Source organism: Pithys albifrons, chromosome 7 (genome assembly GCF_047495875.1).
Source record: "Pithys albifrons albifrons isolate INPA30051 chromosome 7, PitAlb_v1, whole genome shotgun sequence".
In the NCBI taxonomy this organism is placed as follows: Eukaryota; Metazoa; Chordata; class Aves; order Passeriformes; family Thamnophilidae; genus Pithys; species Pithys albifrons.
Window position 1 is genome coordinate 53,987,400 of NC_092464.1, and position 20,122 is coordinate 54,007,521.

The 20,122-nt window shown below is 41.7% G+C and overlaps 1 protein-coding gene across 2 annotated transcripts in view; it reads right to left on the reverse strand.

Annotated features, from left to right (window-relative positions):
• TPK1 (thiamin pyrophosphokinase 1) overlaps window positions 1–20,122 on the reverse strand; it is a 308,446-nt gene that overhangs the window by 192,470 nt on the left and 95,854 nt on the right. The gene's annotated exons all lie outside the window — the stretch shown is intronic.

Here is a 20,122-nt window from a genome sequence, read left to right on the forward strand (position 1 = left end):
AAGGGGGAACTCAATGCCACTGACAATAACTGCTTCTCAAATTACTGGGAGCACCATATATTAAATCCAGTAGTGTCTGAAATTCCAGCAAGAATAAACAGTCCTGCTCTCCACCTATGCCAAGGAAAAGTTACAGCAAGAGCAGACTGTCAGCCCATAATAACTAGGAGTTTCTCACAGGTAATGTGGAAGAAGAAACCAAAGTCTTTCTGAGCAATGGCCTTCATTTTAAATGGTACCTCCCCTGCTAGGAACTAGTGAACTATTTCCCTTTACTGACTGAAGTTCAAGCACCAATTTTAAGGCTAATTATTAGTTGTTACAAAAGTGATCCTAACACAACAACAATAATGGAAACAATTAGATTTATATTTACCCCTTTGGCAAATACTCCTTGTCCCTGTGAGACAGGATATGAAAAGCATATCAAACACAAAAAAGGAAAATCTTGGCTCTGAGCGAACTAGTCCTGATGTTTTTGCAGAAAAGAAGCAAGTATATTACCATATTCAACAGCCCTGCAAATTCAGGCAGGGGAAAAGACTCCACAGAACAGATGCAACTCTTGCAGACTAAGTAAGATGAGGGTATAAATAGGGAATACATTTATACACTGTAGCAATACCTGAGGAAGAAAAGCATAACCTTATTATTCCTATTATTATTCCTAGTCTATTATTCCTTGCAATTAGCATTTAAAATGTTTTTTTTCACTATTTTCAAACAGATCTTGAAATCAACTCATGGGGTTTTTTTGCCTAAATTCAAATTTATGACATTGCCTCAGTATATGTTCCTTTACTAATTTCACACACCCTCTTCTAGGTATGCAATCTGTTTCCTTCATTTCTTTATTGATTCAGTACCTGGTAACCATAATTAACCAGCCAGCATAATCTATGCATAAGAGAACTCTGCTTAATTAATGACTTGGAGTGCTGGTAGTCATGCATATGTGATATATATGGGAGGCATGCAGAGAATTGCTTGCTTTCTTTGATACATTGAGCCAACACATTTTTGTCCCAGCATTACTCAAAAAACAGAGGTCACCAACAACAAAATGCATAATCTGTATTTATGCACCTGCTCAATTTCTCCTTTGTCCTGCAGAAAATACAACAATAAATTTAGCCAGCCCGTGGCTTTATACAGCTGCAGATTGCTAGCTAGGTGATCTAAGTGCATCTCAAACCATTCCCTCCCATCCATGTGTTATCAGGACTGTGTGCAGCTGCTCTTACACATCAAGCCCAGGGCACTGCACACACCCCTCTGTCAGCAAACCACTGAGCAGTCCACAATATATTTCTGCTTTGCAGTTGGACACTGGCCTTGCAAAGAGGCTTTTTAGCGGTTTCAAACAGTGCAACGGTTGAGTGGGGCTCCAAGTCCAAGACTTAGCCTGTTACTCGGAGGGGTGTGTTCCCCCCGCTGTTCCCCATCATGTGGTCCCCAGAGAGCCCCCAAGGGCCCACACGGAGACCACAGGAGAGGGTCAAGAGAGAGAGTTCATTGCTCAAGGGTGAGGGTTTATAAGGGTCTTGGAGGAATCCTAAAGGTACTAATAGTAAGCAAGGGGGATTTGGTTCTGTGCCAATAGGAATAAAGGGTTAACAACCAATAGAAAGGGGTTGATAACATCCAAGCAGAACACTTTTTGTAACTTACTTCCAGACCACCAGATACATTCCTCAGGAGTAAGGTAACAGTTATCTCATAGGATTTTGGGAAGGAGAAGGGTGACTTGGCAAAAAGAACAATAGAAACCATTTTGTACGTTTAAACAACATTAAAACCCTCAGTTTTTAAGGGATTAGAGTAAGCTTCTTCATTTTCTTCACAAGTCCACTTCTGACAGGACTTTTTCCATTCCAGATATTGTAAGTCGAATGCTACAAAACAGGTCTATTCTTATGTCTCAAATGAGTGGTTTGGCCACTTAAAGAAACCCCCTCAAAGGTATTGATCAAAGCAGGGTTTAATATGAATTTGTGAAAATATGGCTTTACAGAATTCAGTGGCAAGGTTCACCCTGTTACTTACTACACAGACAAAAGCAGGTTAGGGAAGGTCCAGTAAGAAGCAATTTGAAATTATTTACGTGGATGTGAAAGGAGATAGGGGTGCAAAGGATGCAGAAGCAAAGATCAGGGTGAAAAAAGGTTCAACAGCATTTAATCACTGTCTACTTTAACATTTATGAAGCAAGTCAATAGGGTTCACTACAATTATAACAATGACTTAACTATAGATTTGAGGTAGTAACATTCCTACCATCACCAATTCACATGCACACAGGTAAAATAATGTGTACACCTCTTTCTAGTTCTGTAAAGGTACCTACCAAAAATTCCCCTTCAGGTCAGTGAAAGGCTCACATCAAATCCCTTTGCACTTCCCAAGAGTCAAGGGCTGCACCTTGACAAGTGTGGAGCTGGAGCAGGGCAAAGGGATCAGCCTCACTGTCAGCAACGCTCCTCTGAGTGTCACAAACGTGAGACTGGCCAGCAACGAGGTGTCTCACTCAGAGTGGCCCAGGGGTGCTCACAGAACCTCCCTCAGCACCAGTGCTTACAGGCTCACAAGATGATGGACTTTGGCCATCACTAAGTTTCCACCCTGGCAATAAACCAGGCAGGTGACTGCTGGGCTTGTTCACCAAAGTGCAGTAACAATGGGACCACTCCACTCGGGCTACAATTCAGTTTACCAAAGCTACAAAGTGTAATTGCTTCTCCTTTGTCTCCCACCTTGGTTGGGCAGCTGATGCTTCTGATGGTTCCCACCTTTATCACCAGGAGCTCCTGGGAGGACCAGAGAGAACATCACAGCCCAGCTGGCAAGGGACTTGTCACAGCCCAGCTGGCTTCCTTAAAGCTCACCAAGAACTTCTGAGAGCACAGGGCAGGCCTGAGCATGAATGGTGGGTGTGGGATGCACTACCACACCACATTTGTCTAAAGCTGGAAAGGTGCAGCTCATGTCACCACTATTTTAAATTTGTCAGTGCCCAGGGCTTTAAATGAGCACAATGAAGAACATCACCCACTCAGGATTCCAAATGAGATTAGAGACACATATACAGGTGCTTTCCAAGCTGCTGCTGTGGGTGCACATTCATGCTGCCATAACCAGCAGCAGCAAGGGGAGTCAGTCTTCTGTAGGACTGCTCAGCACTTCCTGGGATTGAGCCTGTTTTTAGGAATTCCACCCAAGAAAACACCCTTTTTGCTCTTTCTTTTCCGCCACTGACGATTCACAATTTTTCATGCATGCTTCCAGGCCAGAACAAGTTTTAGTTTTACAGATCCTGCAAAGAAAGTAATGGTTGCTATTCTTAAGCTGTCAATGCACCCAAGAAAGATCCATCAGCTACAGATGTCTCATGCCTGACTTCTGAATCATCTGCATCACACAAGGAACACAGATACCCAGCAGTCTTGAAGGAAATGCATCCCCACCACTGGAGCTGGCAGTCTGCTTCTGTATGGACTGGACTATGGATCTGAGATTAAAATTGACTGTACCTGTGGTAAGATAATTATATATTTTCTATAAAGCTTCTTTCATCACTCTGCTTTGAGCTGTAAATGTCACAGAGATCTCAGTCAAGCAGAGGGATAATTCATTAAGCAGTTAAATATGAGAAGACAAGGAAGAAACCAATGTGAGAATGAATTAGGAACACTATTCTTTTTTCAGTGCATTGATTCGATATTGGCAAAGGCCACAGAGATAACAACGTCTCTCTAAAATCTTCACTTGGAAATGAAACACAGGGAAAATTGAACTGTTTCTACCATAGACCAAAACCATCACCCAGAGAGGGGGTGGATTCCCCATCCCTGGAGGTTTTTAAACTGAGACTGGCCATGGCACTGAGTGCCATGATCTGGTAAAGGGACTGGGAGTTGGACCAAGGGTTGGACTTGATGATCTCGGAGGTCTTTTCCAACCCAATCCATTGAATGAATTTTAGCCAAAACCTGTTACATGGTCATCAACACAAAATCTTACATTAAAAGAAAATCCTAAAAATAATTATATCTCAATGATCACTTTGGAAGAAAAATTAACAAAAATAACATATCAACCCTTTAAAAACAGAATTCTGAAGTACCAAAAACCACGATTGCAAGCAGAAAACCTTGAGTATCAGTAAATACAGTAGGAGTGATGTGCTGTCAGAGACAGAGGCAGGAGAGCAACTGTGATTGCAGCAGACTCAGTTTCTGGACTGTCATCAGGAGCACTTCCACGCAGAGTTCATTACAATGATTCATATTCAAGGCTGCTGGGTTTGGAGTAATCTCTTGTCAGGTGTTAGATTTAATATTCCTACAAGTCTCACTTAGGATATGATTTTCTCTCCTCTTTCCTGTCATTCTTCTCCCATTCTGTCAGACCCAGGAGCTCTGGTACTCACTGTGTTGCCTTAAACTCTCTGCTGGAACAGGCTCCACAGGCAGAGCAGCCTGCTGTTGTGTGTCAGGGAAAACCAGGAGAGAGGAGAGAGCTCAACTGTAAAACCAAGTACTTGCTGCCATCATTTCAACTAAAATCCCAGTGACCTTTTCATGACAAGGCCACGTACCACTGGGGGAAGAATCAGCAAGAAGTTTATTCTTTTCATTTTCTCCTGTGCTTTTTTTTTCTCTCAGTTTGAAAAATGACAGGCAAGGCAATAATGTAACATTTAATCAGCTTTTATTTTTGCCCTGAGCACACAGCTATTATTACCAGGTAACAGTAAAAAGACACTGAGTAGGGCAAAACCAAAAAAAAAAAAAGGGGGGGAAAAGGTGGGGGAAATGCACGGAAGTGCATAATATTAATCCTGATTGTTTTTTGCAGAGCTCATCCTGGACTCTGGCTCTCCTCCAGGGGACCTGTGGTCCTCACTCCCTAACCTTTACCATAACCTGGCTACCTACAGAAAGCACCCATGGAAATACAATTGAAGGTAAAGTAACTGAGAGTGTGCACTTGCTTTTTCTGCATACATTACCCGAGTCTCAAATGAAAGGCAGAGGCATTAATATTATTTCTGAAGTTTTGCAATTATGTTGTTTAATAATTCGGTGTAACCTCCATTGACTTCAAGCTCTGAATGCAACTTTTTATTTCCTCAGTTCCTATTTTCCATTGCTGTAGCATTGATTTCTGACAGAAGGAAAATAAACAGCTACAAACATGATGGAACACCCCAACTACCTGCAACAATTACTGGTCAGTGCTGTTATCAGACAAATTTCAGTAACAAGCTGACTCTATTCCTTTATGGAAGAAAACCTGACCAAAAAAACTAAACACCTTTATTAGCCATAAAACATCCACACTTGTACAAAGGATCAGATTGATGAGAGGGGGGAAAAAAACCTCCTTTTTTAATTTATTTTTTTTTAATCTGGGATTGCATCAGCAATGATAGCCTGCCTGAGGGTTGGTTTCTTGTAGCCTCATTATGCTGTGTGCTGAAGGAATCTGCAACAATATGGAACTTCTCCTGGTCCTGGATTATCAGTCCATTAACCTTAGAGAAGTGTGTGCTCTCTGCTCACCCCAACCATGTGGGCTCTGAGAGCCCCCAGGAAGGACACACAGGGACCACTGGCGAAGGCAGGAACAAAGAGGAAGTTTAATCAGGGGTACAGGTTTATATGGACTTTGGAGGGATACAAACTCACCAATAAGGGATAAGAGGGAAGTCTGGATTTGTGCCAATAGGAGGAAGGGGATTTACATTCAGTGGGAGGGGGTAACAGGAAATATGAAGTCACTGTCCTTCTCCCAGCCTCCTGACCTGGCAGGGGGTTATGGGAAGAAAAAGGAATGACAATAGAGTTTTTACATTCAGTACACTCAAACCACATTAAAAACATCAGTTGTTAAAGCATTCTCAGTGGCTGGTGGGTTTTCTTCATCAGCCCATTTCTGACATGACATTCTCCAAGCCTTGTATTGAGAATGCATTGCTACACCTGCCTGAACTCACTGCTCCCTATCCCAGAAGGTGCAGGACATGGGGCAGGCAGAAAGGCAATATTTGGAATATTTGTGCTAAGACAGCAAAGAAGGAGAAATAGTGTCCTGCTCCTGGTGGCAACAGCAAGACTACAGCCCTCATCACAGCCAGAGTCAGTGCTGCCATCTCTTCTGCTTCCACTCAACAACATGCATTAATAACTTAAGACAACCTGCAAGTGCAAAGCAATGAGCATGATAAGTTCATACTCATGTCTGTGATTAAATATTTTCAGCTAATGCATTTATATTTCAAATTTTGTTTGCCTAAATTGGATTTGCAGTAGCCGGCAACTCATCAAAAAAAATTAATCATACACTTATTTTAAATTGAACAAAATGTATTAATTCTCATGCTACTAAAACACATCCTCAGCAACCCAGAATGGATTTCCACACAACCATTTTATATCATAGTCTAACAAAAACTTTTGTGCATCAAGGAAATTTCTGAACTCATAAAAGTGACAAACTCCACTTTTTAACGGACAACTACAAATCCTTGAAAAATTATTTAAAATATTCAAAAGAATAATCTTGGTCTAAAAGTTGTTTGGAAATAAGTATCAAAGAGGGACATAAAAGAAACCAGAGAAGGAAAAGTTAGGATGGTAAATACATTTTCCTACTGCTGTTTAGAATTTATTTTCTGTCATGTCATGTCTTGTAAATACACAACTATCCTCTGTTCCTGCTGCAAACTCCTGTGTATAGATCATTTTTCCTGCTCTTAATGGATAAATTGTTCAACACATTTCCAACCAAACAATTGTAACAATAAACTCATAAAACATAATGAGGAGAAATGGTCAAAACACCCCAAATCATCATAATCTCATTTACGGCACTTTTACCCTTTTGTTTCTGACCGACCTTCACATCTTTTCCATTCTCTCAACTTCCAGATGTGGGCAGTGGGAAGCTGCAATGGAATTTTTTTGAAGAAACTGGAAATATAAAATGAGAAGAAGACTTATCTGTCCTACTTTACTTCATGTTTAGAATAGATACAAGTACATAAGCACTGGTGTTTGCACCAGGCTAAACCAGAATGTTTCCTGGAAGCAGAGATTTGCATTGTGTCACTCCAGTCCTCACACTAACAGAGTTCCAAGGAAAAACCTGAATGCAATGTTGGTATTACAATGTATTGCTCCTCTTATGGGAAAAAGAGTTTTAGCTACCTTCATCAAGAACAATCTCAATCCCCAACACCTTTCCTTTCTAAAATTGAAATAATATTCTTGTTAGGCACATTTTTAAGCTTAATTTTCCAATGGTCAAGAAAAGTCAGCTGGTATAACCTGGCACAGAATCACAGAATCATAGACTCAATTGGGTTGGAAAAGACCTCCCAGATCATCAAGTCCACCCCTTGGTCCAACTCCAGTCCCTTTACCAGATCATGGCACTCAGTGTCACGGCCAATCTCACCTTAAAAACCTCCAGGGATGGGGAATCCACCCCCTCTCTGGGCAGCCCATTCCAATGCCTGAGCACTCTCTCTGCAAAGAATTTTTTCTGATCTCCAACTTCAATTTCCCCTGGCAGAACTTGAGCCCGTGCCCTCTTGTCCTACTGTTGGTTGCCTGAGAAGATACTGATATAAAAGATCAAATCTAGGGTATAATCTTCACAAACACCTTTCTTTCATTATTCATATTGATAAAATAGTAGAAAAACCCAAAATGGGACACTTGCATTCTTAAAATAATATAGAAGCAGTGAATTAACATTTCCAAAAGAATTAATCACCATCTACAATAATTTTTGGAAAGCTTTTAGTTATCTTGGTGAAATTATACGTTGAATCTTCACAAGACACAAAGCAAATGTATTTGGACAGGGAGAATCAGCTACAAACTAAACTGGAAACTTCAATTCTGAGTGAAAAGTGGGATTTCTCATCTGAATTCTCTTTCATAATCCAGATGCAAAATCAATACTGTTGTCCATGAAAAAAATAATCCTTCTCTACTTGCAGTCTGGTCATGAATGAAGATGGCAGAGCAGTAGTTTCCCAATTCATAAAAGTGATGAAGAAACAAGTGCATTGATTTCAAAACCTCTCTTTATTAAGGCTATAAAAGAACCTTAAGATGAAGTTCCCAAGTAAAAATATTTGTAGGAGGCAATCCAGAGTTTACTGTACAAAGCCAAGTGTATGTTCTCAAGGGGAATAAACTTCTGTGTGACAACTCTCCTCACAGCAGGGCTGCTAACAGGTAATTAATTTATAGATCTCTGCATTAAATAGAGAGAGCTCTTGTCCTCTGACACAGCACGATGGCAGATCCCTAAGGCTTCATGAAGGGAGAAAGGCTTAGAGTGAAGGGAAAATGAGAGGCTCCATGGGAACCCCAGCCCCTACCTCGGCACTGCTCAGTGGTTTAGGAGAACCTGGAAGTTTTGGACTATACAAACACTACTCTTAGCAGCAGATTTGTCCACATATCATTTCCAGTTACAGAGATGATCAGTACATTGCACACAATTTTTATCAAAATGCTACAGAATTACTGCTCCGGGCCTTCAATGTCCTTGTGTTACAAAGATAAATAGCCCTAAAAGTGCAAAATAAAGAACTTTGCTCTTTCATTTTGAAAAAGAGAGACTAGACTTTAGCACATGTTGAATTCTGAAGTTTGCAAGTGAATTCATGGAAACCAGGTACAAACTCTCTCTCCTATGTAACTGCATTATATCCCCTTTTAAATTAATGCCAATATGGAAGCGCTTTGACATTCCCTGAGCGTAAACCAAACCATTTAATCTTTATTGACCAAAAATATTGGCCTCTTCTTTGGGACCATTTCCCCCTGTAGATGAAACACATACATTCAATAAATAAAACCTTAGATCTGGCACACCTGAGCTTATTCTGAAAGTCTGCTTTAAGATCACATTCCCTGTGAGACAAACAACAAAACCCCAAGACACAGCCTTGTCCAAAAGGTAATACATTACATATTGTATCTGTTGCATTTTGTTCTCAAAGTGGTTCAATGAAAGAAACCCCAAAGAGCCATACAGGTCAGCAAATCTTCCTACAACAAGTATTCTGTTTTAATGTTGATAGAACATTGGAAATCATCACCCCATTAAAATTTCCATAGAAACATGGTTTATAAGAGTGGGAGAAAAAAATGTCCTAAGTGTATCTAATACATTCTTATTTAAATCAGCCAACTGTTGGCCCAAAAGAATATCAATATTCTGTTTAATTTACAAGCTCTGTCCATACTAAATACTTCATTACCAGGAACAGAAAATATTAGAAGACAGGATGTCGAAATGTGATTTGAGTCACTGCACCAATCCCATGCTGCCCTATCTGCCAGATGTGCTGGAGATTCAGATTAGTACACAGCATTTTCATTTAAAATAGCATGTTCCTGCACTTGACCTTGTTCAGATCAGTATTGCTAGTGAAGAGCTGATAAAATTATATAAAAAGAAGCCTTTTACTTGTTTAATCTGGATTTCATCCTTTATGAGCCCTTAGAACCTACAGTATCATTACCTATTGGGCTCTGAACACAAGAATTACACAGAGGTCAGTCTTTTCACCTGGTTGTTATCTCTCTGTTTTAAAAGAAGAGAACTCCTGTCTTCCCCAGATACCCAGTTTTCTCACCTCCTGCTCAACCATTCTCTGACAGCATCCCTGGATAAACATACAAGGGAATTCTCAGGCCTAAGCCTGAAATGTTGAACATTAGAGAGTTAAAAACAAACAAACAAAAAAAACAACCACCCCACCTCAAAAGAACAAAACAAAACAATACAACTCCACAACAAGCACAGTGTGAGTAAGAAAAGACTTCTATCTAAAATATTTATTTTCTCACTGCTTTTTACCAGTTTACTTCCAAATGTCTGTGTTGGTCATGCATTAGCTAAGACACCTATTGTCAAGTTCTACCTTCACACTTCAGAAAACGTGTTTAAAGCAGGATCCAGTCTCTCAAGAGGTTTGATGAAAGGATTTCTCTTGCTGCTGGTGTGCTAACACATGACTGAACCCCAAGGGCAGACAGCTGTCTGTGTGCAGTTACACACCAGCACTGGGGGCTGTACTCCCCATGTCACATGTGACACACTGTCATGCAGACCTGGAAGGACATCTCTGAACTTTCGGTTCATCAGATGCTACATCAGTGCATCTGCACCTAAAGGCAACAAGCACAGTTTCACCAGGGGGAAAAAAAGATCTCCATAAGGGCTCACCACCTGCGAGATACAGACAGCAGAGCTTCTGTTGGTTTGGCAATAAAGGAGGGTATTTTTGCTTAATGGTGCAATGATTGCTCTGTGAAAGATTAAAAGATGACCAAAGAGCCATCTTTATTATCTAAAGTAGTGTTAAAAACCAGAGAGAGCTAGATATCCTGGTGCTTGTTCACAGGCAAAACAGTACTATCAAGTCACAGTTCAGCCTATCAATAGTTCCTTGCCAGGGAAAAAAGTTTGGGAAATTTGGTTTAACAGCTGGCTTTCCAGTCTCAGAAACATTTGGTGTTGCTGCTTCTTTAGCAAATCACAACCAGCAGCTGTGATTAACAGAAGTAGGTTAAACTTTCCTTTCTGTGATTAATTCATCCTGTAGCAAACAGCACTCCTAACTTCTGCTATTTTAGAAGGCTTATCTGGAGGGGCATAAAAGAGTATTTGCTCTAAGCCATAATTTGAGAGGTTCCTGAATGCAGCTGGTCCTGCTGAGCAGAGAGTTCTACTCCTCAAGTATCAAGATTCAAACTCACCACTCCACCCAAACATAAGGCACCTTTAGCAGCTCAAACCATAACACTCTATATCTTTTCTCTTCCCCTCTTCACTGTCTTTATCCTTACTATTTCTCTCCCTGCCATTTCATCTATTTTGGCTTCTAAATGCACACAGCACCTCATCAACTCCCAGGACACAAACACTCTCTGTCAGTCTCTTTCTTCCTCCCACACACACCACCAGTTCATCTCCCCTTCTTCCCTTATTGTCTCTGTTCTGCCCTACTGCTGCTCCCCAGCGCTGCCACCTCCTATTTCAGGGTCTGCTTTATGAACCACACAATTACCTTACACTACTTAAAATTTAGCAACTGTGAGAACAAAGTAAAAAGCATAACCAGAAGAGCATGGACTTCCTGCAGTTTAGTAGAAAAATAATTCAGAAAGCAGAGGACAGACTCTCACAAAATAAGCAAGAATAAAAGAGGAAAGGTAATGCTATTTCTCTTGACAAGCAATAACCTCATGCCCTGTCCTGTCACTCTCCCAAGGATGAGACAGAGGAACCAAGCCGTTCCCATGCCAGCAGTTTCTCAAAGCCTGTAGCACAGTCCAGGCAGGTGCAGGATCATAGAATCATAGAATCAATTGGGTTGGAAAAGACCTCCAAGATCATCAAGTCCAACCCTTGGTCCAACTCCAGTCCCTTTACCAGATCATGGCACTCAGTGCCACGGCCAATCTCACCATAAAAACCTCCAGGGATGGGGAATCCACCCCCTCTCTGGGCAGCCCATTCCAATGCCTGAGCACTCTCTCTGGAAAGAATTTTTTTCTGCTCTCCAATTTCAATTTCCCCTGGCAGAGCTTGAGCCCATCGTGCCCTATTGCTGAGTGCCTGGGAGAAGAGACCAACCCCCACCTGGCCAGAACTTCCCTTCAGGCAGTTCCAGACAGTGCTGAGGTCACCTCTGAGCCTCCTCTTCTCCAGGCTAAACACCCCCAGCTCCCTCAGCCTCTCCCCACAGCACTTGTGCTCCAGTCCCTTCTCCAGCCTCGTTGCTCTTCTCTGGCCCCGCTCCAGCACCTCAATCTCTTTCCTGAACTGAGGGGCCCAGAACTGAACACAACACTCAAGGTGTGGCCTCCCCAAGGCAGAGTCCAGGGGAAGGGTCACTGCCCTGGGCCTCCTGGCCACACTAGTTTGGATCCAGGCCAGGATCCCATTGGCCTTCTTGGCCACCTGGGCACACTGTTGGCTCAGGGAGGTAAACAGGTCTTGGAGAGAGAGCCCACAGCCCAGGGAGCTGCAGAGCTGCTGTCACAGCCCTGCTGTCACTCTCTCCATCTGCACAGCTCTCCTGCTGCTGCAGAGAAGGGAACTGCACCACGCTGTGCTGGTGCAAAGACACTGCCTCCTTCCAGCAGCAAAGGGTCACTCTGAGTCACCACTGACACGACTCCCCAAGCCATGGCAGAGCTTTGCAGCGGGAGGAGACATCCACCTGCCCCCAGCAAGGCATCCATCTGATTTTGAGAGTAAAGGATGGGGACAAGCAGGAAATCAAATCAGATCTCTTTTCTCCTCAGGCATGAGTGGTGCATTTCCTCAGAGTGAAAACGGCAAGTGATGTTTAAAGAAACATTTACTTCCTAACACAGCTGAGTTAGCCAGGGCATTCCAAGTCTGTCCTCTTCTAAAGAGGAATGATACCACCAATTCAACAGTAAAACGATGCAATATGCATTTAGAAAAATAAGCAAAAAAACCTATATAAGAGAACCACAAATCCACTCTTCTGTTAAATAATAATACCAAAAAAGGAATGCTTGCATATGAGGAAATAATTTAAAGTAGCCATTCAGAAAAATAAAACCAAAAACCAACCCACAACAAAGAATTAAGGTATCCTTTAAATTATTATTGCAGTCTATAAGGAACCTGCTGCAAACTTTAATAATATCGCTGGGAACATCAGTCATTTTGCTCTTGCTGAAATTCATTTTTGATAATGCAATAGTAACATCTCAGGAACAATATTAAATTTCTACTTTGTATTAAAGTAGAATTGTATTAGCATGGTACAGTATGTGTATCCCTGCTGGGATTACTTTCATGCTGGAAAAAACAATGTTATTTTTCTATTACTGAAACAAGTTATCTATTTTGACAAAGGAAAATATATTTCACTGAACTATAAACTAACAAAATCTCTCATCTAAGAGGATATCACTGAAGTTTCTCTCCTGGTGTATTTTCAATTCCTAGCCAGCTGCCATTCTGCTAATTTTTTTGCAGAAACTCATTTGATTTGCAGCATACCTGTGAGACCATATACTAAAGTTAGTGTGTCCAGTCCAATTATTCCTGTTCAATCCTTGACCAAACTATTGGGAAATCTGCCCAGGGAAAGAACAAAAGACTGCAGCTGACAGATGTGTATCTTTCTGAGCAAAACTCAAGCAGCTCCTTCCAGGAGCTCTCTTGATTCAGTCCTTCCACTTGGCTACCCGCACCTTAAGAAAGTGAGCCCCACAGCAGCTTGGAGGGAGGAAGATATGGGGAATCAGAGTTACACTGACATTCAAACACATCTGTACTTTTCCAAAGCACTCAGCTTCATTTTAACTTTTACTGTTCAGTTTAAGATGTGGGATCATAAGGTTTCCTTCACCTTTCATGCACACTGATGGGTCACCTTGAACATCCACCAGTTGGCCCTAACCCTCCAATTTCTTGTAAAGGTATGGAAGAAATGAGCTCTAACAGGGATTTAAAAGGGGAAGAGAGGGAAGTCACCTTATCTGATAAAATCTGCCTCTGGTACAAACTGCAACAGTTCCAGATATGAATTAGAGAGGTTATCAGGAATCAAGCCCCTCACTAATGGATCAATTTCCCTAGCAGTGGATTAAGACCATGGCTAGCAAATACAAATACTGGTACTTAGCAAAATCCAGGCTTTAGGCACATAATTACTTCAATTCCATTACTTTTTCAAATATACCCCTAAAGTCCAGTTGCTGATTGATGTGCTATTTCCAGTACATACTGTACGAGTTTTGAAGCTGACCAACACAATCTGTGCAGAAAGCAGTACAGGCATCAAGTCTGGGACTGGCATATGTGAGATCCAACTGCTGGCCTGAAGGACACGTTTTTTCTTTTGCAATAACACCAGAATCAGGAAGAAGACAGAGAACTTGAATACATTCTAGAAAAGCTCCTAGCAACCACCTGGGGAGCAGGAATGGACACCTCTGAGCCAAGACCAGCTTGCTGCCAAGCCTGCCCACGGCAGCAGGTGTCGCTGCAAGGCAGAGGCACAGCAATTAATAAATTATTGGGACACAGAGGAGCAGCAGCAGGCAGAGATGCTTCGCAGGACGTACTCAGAACATGCAAATTCCTGACAGCTGGTAGCTGTGCACACTTCTTGTGCTGAGTGTTTTGGTTGCAAACATGATCAAACAGCAGATTGCTAGTATACACCTGCCTGAAAAAACCCCGAAGAGAGTCTTACTATTGAGGTAACAGCTTGCACAGCAGCATTCATTATATATGGTTTGCCACTTACTCAGTGCTCAGTCCTCTTCCATGCATTAAAGAGTTTGCCGCTACTCCGTGCTAACACAACTCTAGGCAGCACCCAGTTGTTGAATCCCCTGAGAAGAGCTGCAAAATGCCCAAATGGTGACTTTAAGTTCTTGCAGTGGGCCTGTTAAGGCTAAAGACATGCATAAATAAATTCCTCCCATGATGAGACACTCTAGTGTCCAGTCATCCCAGGTTATGGATATTGCATCTCCTAGGGAGCAGTGTCAGCTGGGTTATCCCCAGCACAAAACAAGGACCAGGCACCTGTTCGTTCTGCTCTTCACTTGTGTGCCATTTCAGCCAGAGGCTGCTGGTCAGCAATAGGACAAGGGGACACGATGGGCTCAAGCTCTGCCAGGGGAAATTGAAGTTGGAGAGCAGAAAAAAATTCGTTACAGACAGAGTGCTCAGGCATTGGAAGGGGCTGCCCAGAGAGGAGGTGGATTCCCCATCCCTGGAGGTTTTTATGGTGAGATTGGACGTGGCATTGAGTGCCATGATCTGGTAAAGGGACTGGAGTTGGACCAAGGGTTGGACTTGATGATCTTGGAGGTCTTTTCCAACCCAATCCATTCTATGATTCTATGATCAGGGACCACCATTTCTGACCATCTTCAGGTCCTTTAGGATTCTGTAATGCATTTCCCTCCACGCTGCCTGGAAATTGCAGAGGCTGATGTCTCCCTGAGAGGAGGAGAAGGCTTTTTTCAGAAGTGTTTTCAGCCTTCTGTCAAGGAGTCTTTCCCTTCTACTCTTTCATGCCTGAAATATTAGCCTTCAGTTACCACTGACACAAAAAAGCCATTTTCTGCTACAGCATTGAGCCATTTTACAAAGCAACTGCCAGCGAAATTAAGAGCTAGTCTTCCACTACAAAGCCTGACAAGGCAAGGGGAGTAGTTTAAATAATGACAAGGCAAGAAAAATACTAACTCCTTGTCCAGAGACTGCTAGAACTACAGTGCCATAATTTACTTAGATAGAAAAGAGGACTGGTCCTGCTAATAACAGGTCCTACAAGGTCTTGACTTGCCCTAACGGCTTTAAGCCAGGGATATAAACGCCAGTGCTTCTGTCACTGCTACCAAAATGTACTACTAGAGGTGCTAACTTTGTTTAAAAAGAACATTAAGAAAGGAGATTTACACTATAGTGAGCACAGGATGTGCAGAGACTTGAAACCAGCACTGGGTCGAGCCCAGAACATGCTGGGTACCTGCCCTGCCTGCAGCCCAGCAGAGGGTGCAGATCAGCAGAACCACCCAGCAAACTGAGTCAAGAGGGTTCCTCCTGGACAGTGTCCTGTCATGGCCTGGAAGGAGCAAAGCTTGTCATCAAGGACTCCCCTTAAAGCTGCAGATAGACTATACCTGGGGGGTTTGTGTTTCTTTAACAGACAGGAACTGTTTCTACAGCAAAGGTTTTATGCTGCCCACTCTGAAGTACACCCAGGGTTTTCAGAGGAGAAATATAACAACTTGGAATGTGAACAGAGTCACTGCTCCTTCAAGGAGGCACTGAGCTGCTGTTTCACACCACCACCAGAGCCCACACCACCACCAGAGCCCACACCACCGTGCCACGGGGGTATATTAATGGCAGTAACACAAACCAAACTGCCAGCCAAGGGCAGTCAGGTTTCCCCTGCTTCCTTTTCCCATTGCCTGAACACTTAACTCAGCTGAACCTTCTTTCTCCCTCCACCCTCAAAACCCCAAGCTCTCCTCAATGCACTTGTAGCAGCACATTTGCCCTTGTACAGGGACTTTCCAGAAGCTACAGCAAACTCAGCTTCTGAACAAGTGCATGAGGGCACTGCAGAGGACCAGGCAAGCAAAGCACCTTACTACAGCTTTTACTCTTGTCATTCATCAGTCTCCATCTCTTTTTTCTTTTTTAATGTAATATGAACAGGACCTAGGCTGAAGAGTTTTTGTGCTTACAGTGACTGGCACATCATAGACCCTCTCCAGGCACTGCCTTAATAAAAACAAGACAGAGGAAGCAGAGAGAAAATGGATAACATAATATCTACACAACACACAATACCCCCTGGAAGGAACCTGCAGGTTGCTAATGCCAGTCCCTAATGCAGTGGTAGTCTCTTACTTACGTCTGTGCAATATCTAATAAAAAGCAACCTCTGGGAAAGAAACTCATCATCTCCTTCTGTTCCTCTGTGCAAGCAAGACCTCTTGTTTATCAGTTCAGCAAAGATCCTGAGCTGTGACCAGAAAAAAAGGTGCCAGAATTATGTACTTTGCTGTGGACTGGCCCCAGTCTCCCATGACTGCGATCAGCCTGGCAGGAGGTGACAGGCTCGTTGCTCTACTCCTGCAATATTCTCACCAGCTTTAGCTGGTCTGTGACCCAGGAAGATGTGCAGATTCACCAGAGGGGGGCACATGCAAAGCAGGCACAGGCAGAGCCCTGCAGACAAGGCTCAGGCTTGGGGAGTGGGACACTTGGCTCCTACATCCATCTTGAGAGGCAGAAGTGAAACCCAAACACTGAAGATACAACCAGGGGAGACACAACAGCAGCTTACGGACCTGCACTGTAAAGCAGCTTTAGAGGAGGCCAGAAGATCTTGCAGACCACAGTCAGGGCTGAATAAGGTTGTAAAAGGTTTCACTTTCCATAAAGCATAACATCAAGTTAGTGTTTACAGTTCAAACATGCTCCAATTTTATTTAAATATTGGATTTTTACTGTCTTCCCATTTTTAAAAAATGTTATAGAACTGCATGGCCTGTTAAAATTGGACTTTCTGTGGGCTTAGCTTCACACATTTAACAGGAATGTATTGCTTACAACATCCCTCTGACAGACAAGTTTCAGGGAAATCTGTTTCAAAACATATTTAGTAATGAAATCAGAAACCATTTTCAAACTGAATGCTTCTGTTTTAAAAGGCATGACTTTTTTTAAAGAAATGTTTGTGGTAATGTATGGAAAGGCAATCACAATATAAAGAAAAGAAGGGGAGCATGTGTGCAATGAGAAAGAAAAGATCACTGCTCAAAATGTTCAATATGCTCAGCACATTTTTCTGCAGCTTGAATATTAAAGACAGTTAAAATTTCACCTAGATTTTTATTTACTATTTCATGGCAGCATTACAGCAGCCTTTTTAGTAGTTTTGTCATTTAGAAGTGTCTTTCTTCTCCCCTTTTCTGTAGTTGCATGGGCACTTTTAAAAGCAGTTAAAGTTTTAAGCTATCAAAGGGCAAAGCAGCCCTAAAAGCAAAACCAGATTTTGTTACTGCAATGGTCATAATATCAGAAATATGCCCTGTGGGTGGCCGAGGGATGTTTGATTTCCTTGTGACATGGTTCATAGTAGCTTGGCCCATGTCCCAGACTGACTGGAGCTCCACAATAAAGGCAGCAGTGCTGTGCTAAATGTAAGTTGTGGGAAGTTTCCAAGGTGTCCTACCATGAGGAAAGATTCAGTTTCAGTTCATGTAACCCATAGAGCTCCAGCCCTTTAAAATCCCACTGCCAAGACGAGCACTTTTTGTTCATGTCCTCAGCCCTCAGTTTTAAGCCATCAGTTATCGCACCAAAATCCCAAAGATTCTTATCAAAGACAGAATGTTCAAACGAAAAATGAAAAGACAGCTGAAAAGTCCATAAATATATATATCTCCAAGCTACCTGCCTAGCCTGAAAAGCATGTTAATAAATTCAGAAGGACAAGCAAGGTACAAGAGGCTACAGAAGTATAATTTCTCTCTTTTCACAAAATCATCTTAAAATATCCATTAAAAAAATCATTAATCTCAAGTCTGTTTGTGGGTATCCATCACCTGTATCAAAAAGCTGCTCTGCTCTTCATGGTACGAACATCAAAGTGTGTGTGGTCTGTGGTATCACCCATGCTATCTTTCTTTATTGAGGTTTGTACATTGTTCAAGTTCAGTTGAGATCAGTTACTTCAGCTGTGCCTTCTGCACATATTCACTGGTCTGCCCACCAAGAAGATACTCCTTTTACTCAAAATTAACTCAAACCAAATGCTTTTCTCACTGAACTGGTTAAGTCGGTGTCATAACCAGGCTACACAAATGCCACTGTGAGACAGAAGTCAAGAAGCACCAGAAATTGCTGCTTCAGAACAAGCATTTTTGAAATTGAGCAATTTCTTCTTAGTTTCTAAGCTGCATTATAATGATACTGCACCTCAGGTTCAGGAGAGTTGGATAAGTGAAACACTTTTAAAACAAGCAAGTTATTACAAAATTGAAAGCGACTGGAAAATAAAAAGGTGTTATAAATTTCCCTAGAGAAATTTGCTTTTGCTTTTCAGCTTAAGCTGAGCAATGAAAAACGCTGCACTGCATCTTTTGAGTGCAAAGCTGAACAGTAACACTTGGGAAACAGCCAGAATCAAACTTTAACCAAACCTTCCAACTTCTTCTGATAAGCTATGGAGTTTGGTATTTGGACCAAGTTGTGGGATATGATTGGACAAAGGAAGAGCCACATTAATCCAATTCCACCTACTCCCCATTCAACACAAATGTGTTGCAAGCCTCAAATTACCCACGTGTGAACCCTGTAGTAGTCCCAGTTTTCAGAGAGATGCCTCCAAAACTCCCTTTCTACCCTCTAATACCCAGCTCACCTTGAATCTCTCTTGCCAAACTACCATTAAGGTAGAAGGAAAAAACCACACAATTTAAATCTCACTCCTCCTAATGAAATCTGAATATACAAAAAGGCAAAATTTAATCATTAGTCTGAAATGAGAATGACAGTAATACAGACACAGAGGAACTCTAAGTAAATAATTTTTTGTTTGGTTTTTCCCCCCGCCCCTAACTTAGAGGGAGACCATTAAAACCCACTTTCCTCTGCCATTTAAGAATTATGTGGTAATGCCAAACACATGAAAATATATTCTTTATTCCACCTCCTTTTCCTCCATGCTCTCTGCATTTATGGTGGCTGTAATTTTGCCACTCACAAAGAGCGGCGGAGAATGCAGCCCAAAAGCAGCAAAGTCAGCATTAGCCAATAAAAGGAAATCTCATCACAGAAGGGAAAAGTTATCAGCAAGCTTAAAGCCCATCTGAAATTAACACACACATCCATTTCCCAGCAGCCCCACAGCACACACTGAAAGCCAATTCCCTCAAGGAGTGCTCAGCTTAGAAAGGGGGATAAGGGAAAAAGCGAGAAGAAATAAGTAAGGTGAGAGAATCTCTATGTGTACATTTATGTACATAAATTTTTATTATTAGCATAGTCACTGAGCAAGCAAATTCCTGTGGATTTAAATATACAGCTTTAACATGTTATTTTTTGTGAGTTTTAAATGTATGATTTCTACCACAGCTTCAAAGTCATTGAACTTAATATAAGCATCTGAGTGAAGAAAATAAAAATAATACATTTATTAAGCAGTTTTTAACAGAACTAGATCAAGCAGACCTTTACTGAAGACCCATTCAAAAAGAAACAGGATAATCCAGACAAGTTTAGCAGTCACAAATTACTTCCCAAGTGAAAGAAAATGGAAATTATTATTTCACAGCTCATGTAGAACTACCAGCATATTTTATTATGGTCTGTACTGGGACTTCCTACTTTAATTCTGATATCCCCTTCTTTGGTAGGGTAAGACTTTTTCATCTACTCTAATCTTTACAGAACGTGCTAAAAAAACCAATGAAACCAAATAAAAACCCACCAAGCTGAGCACCTTTTATTTATATATGTACCTAAAAATGGATTCTATGCATATATGAAGTTAATATATACG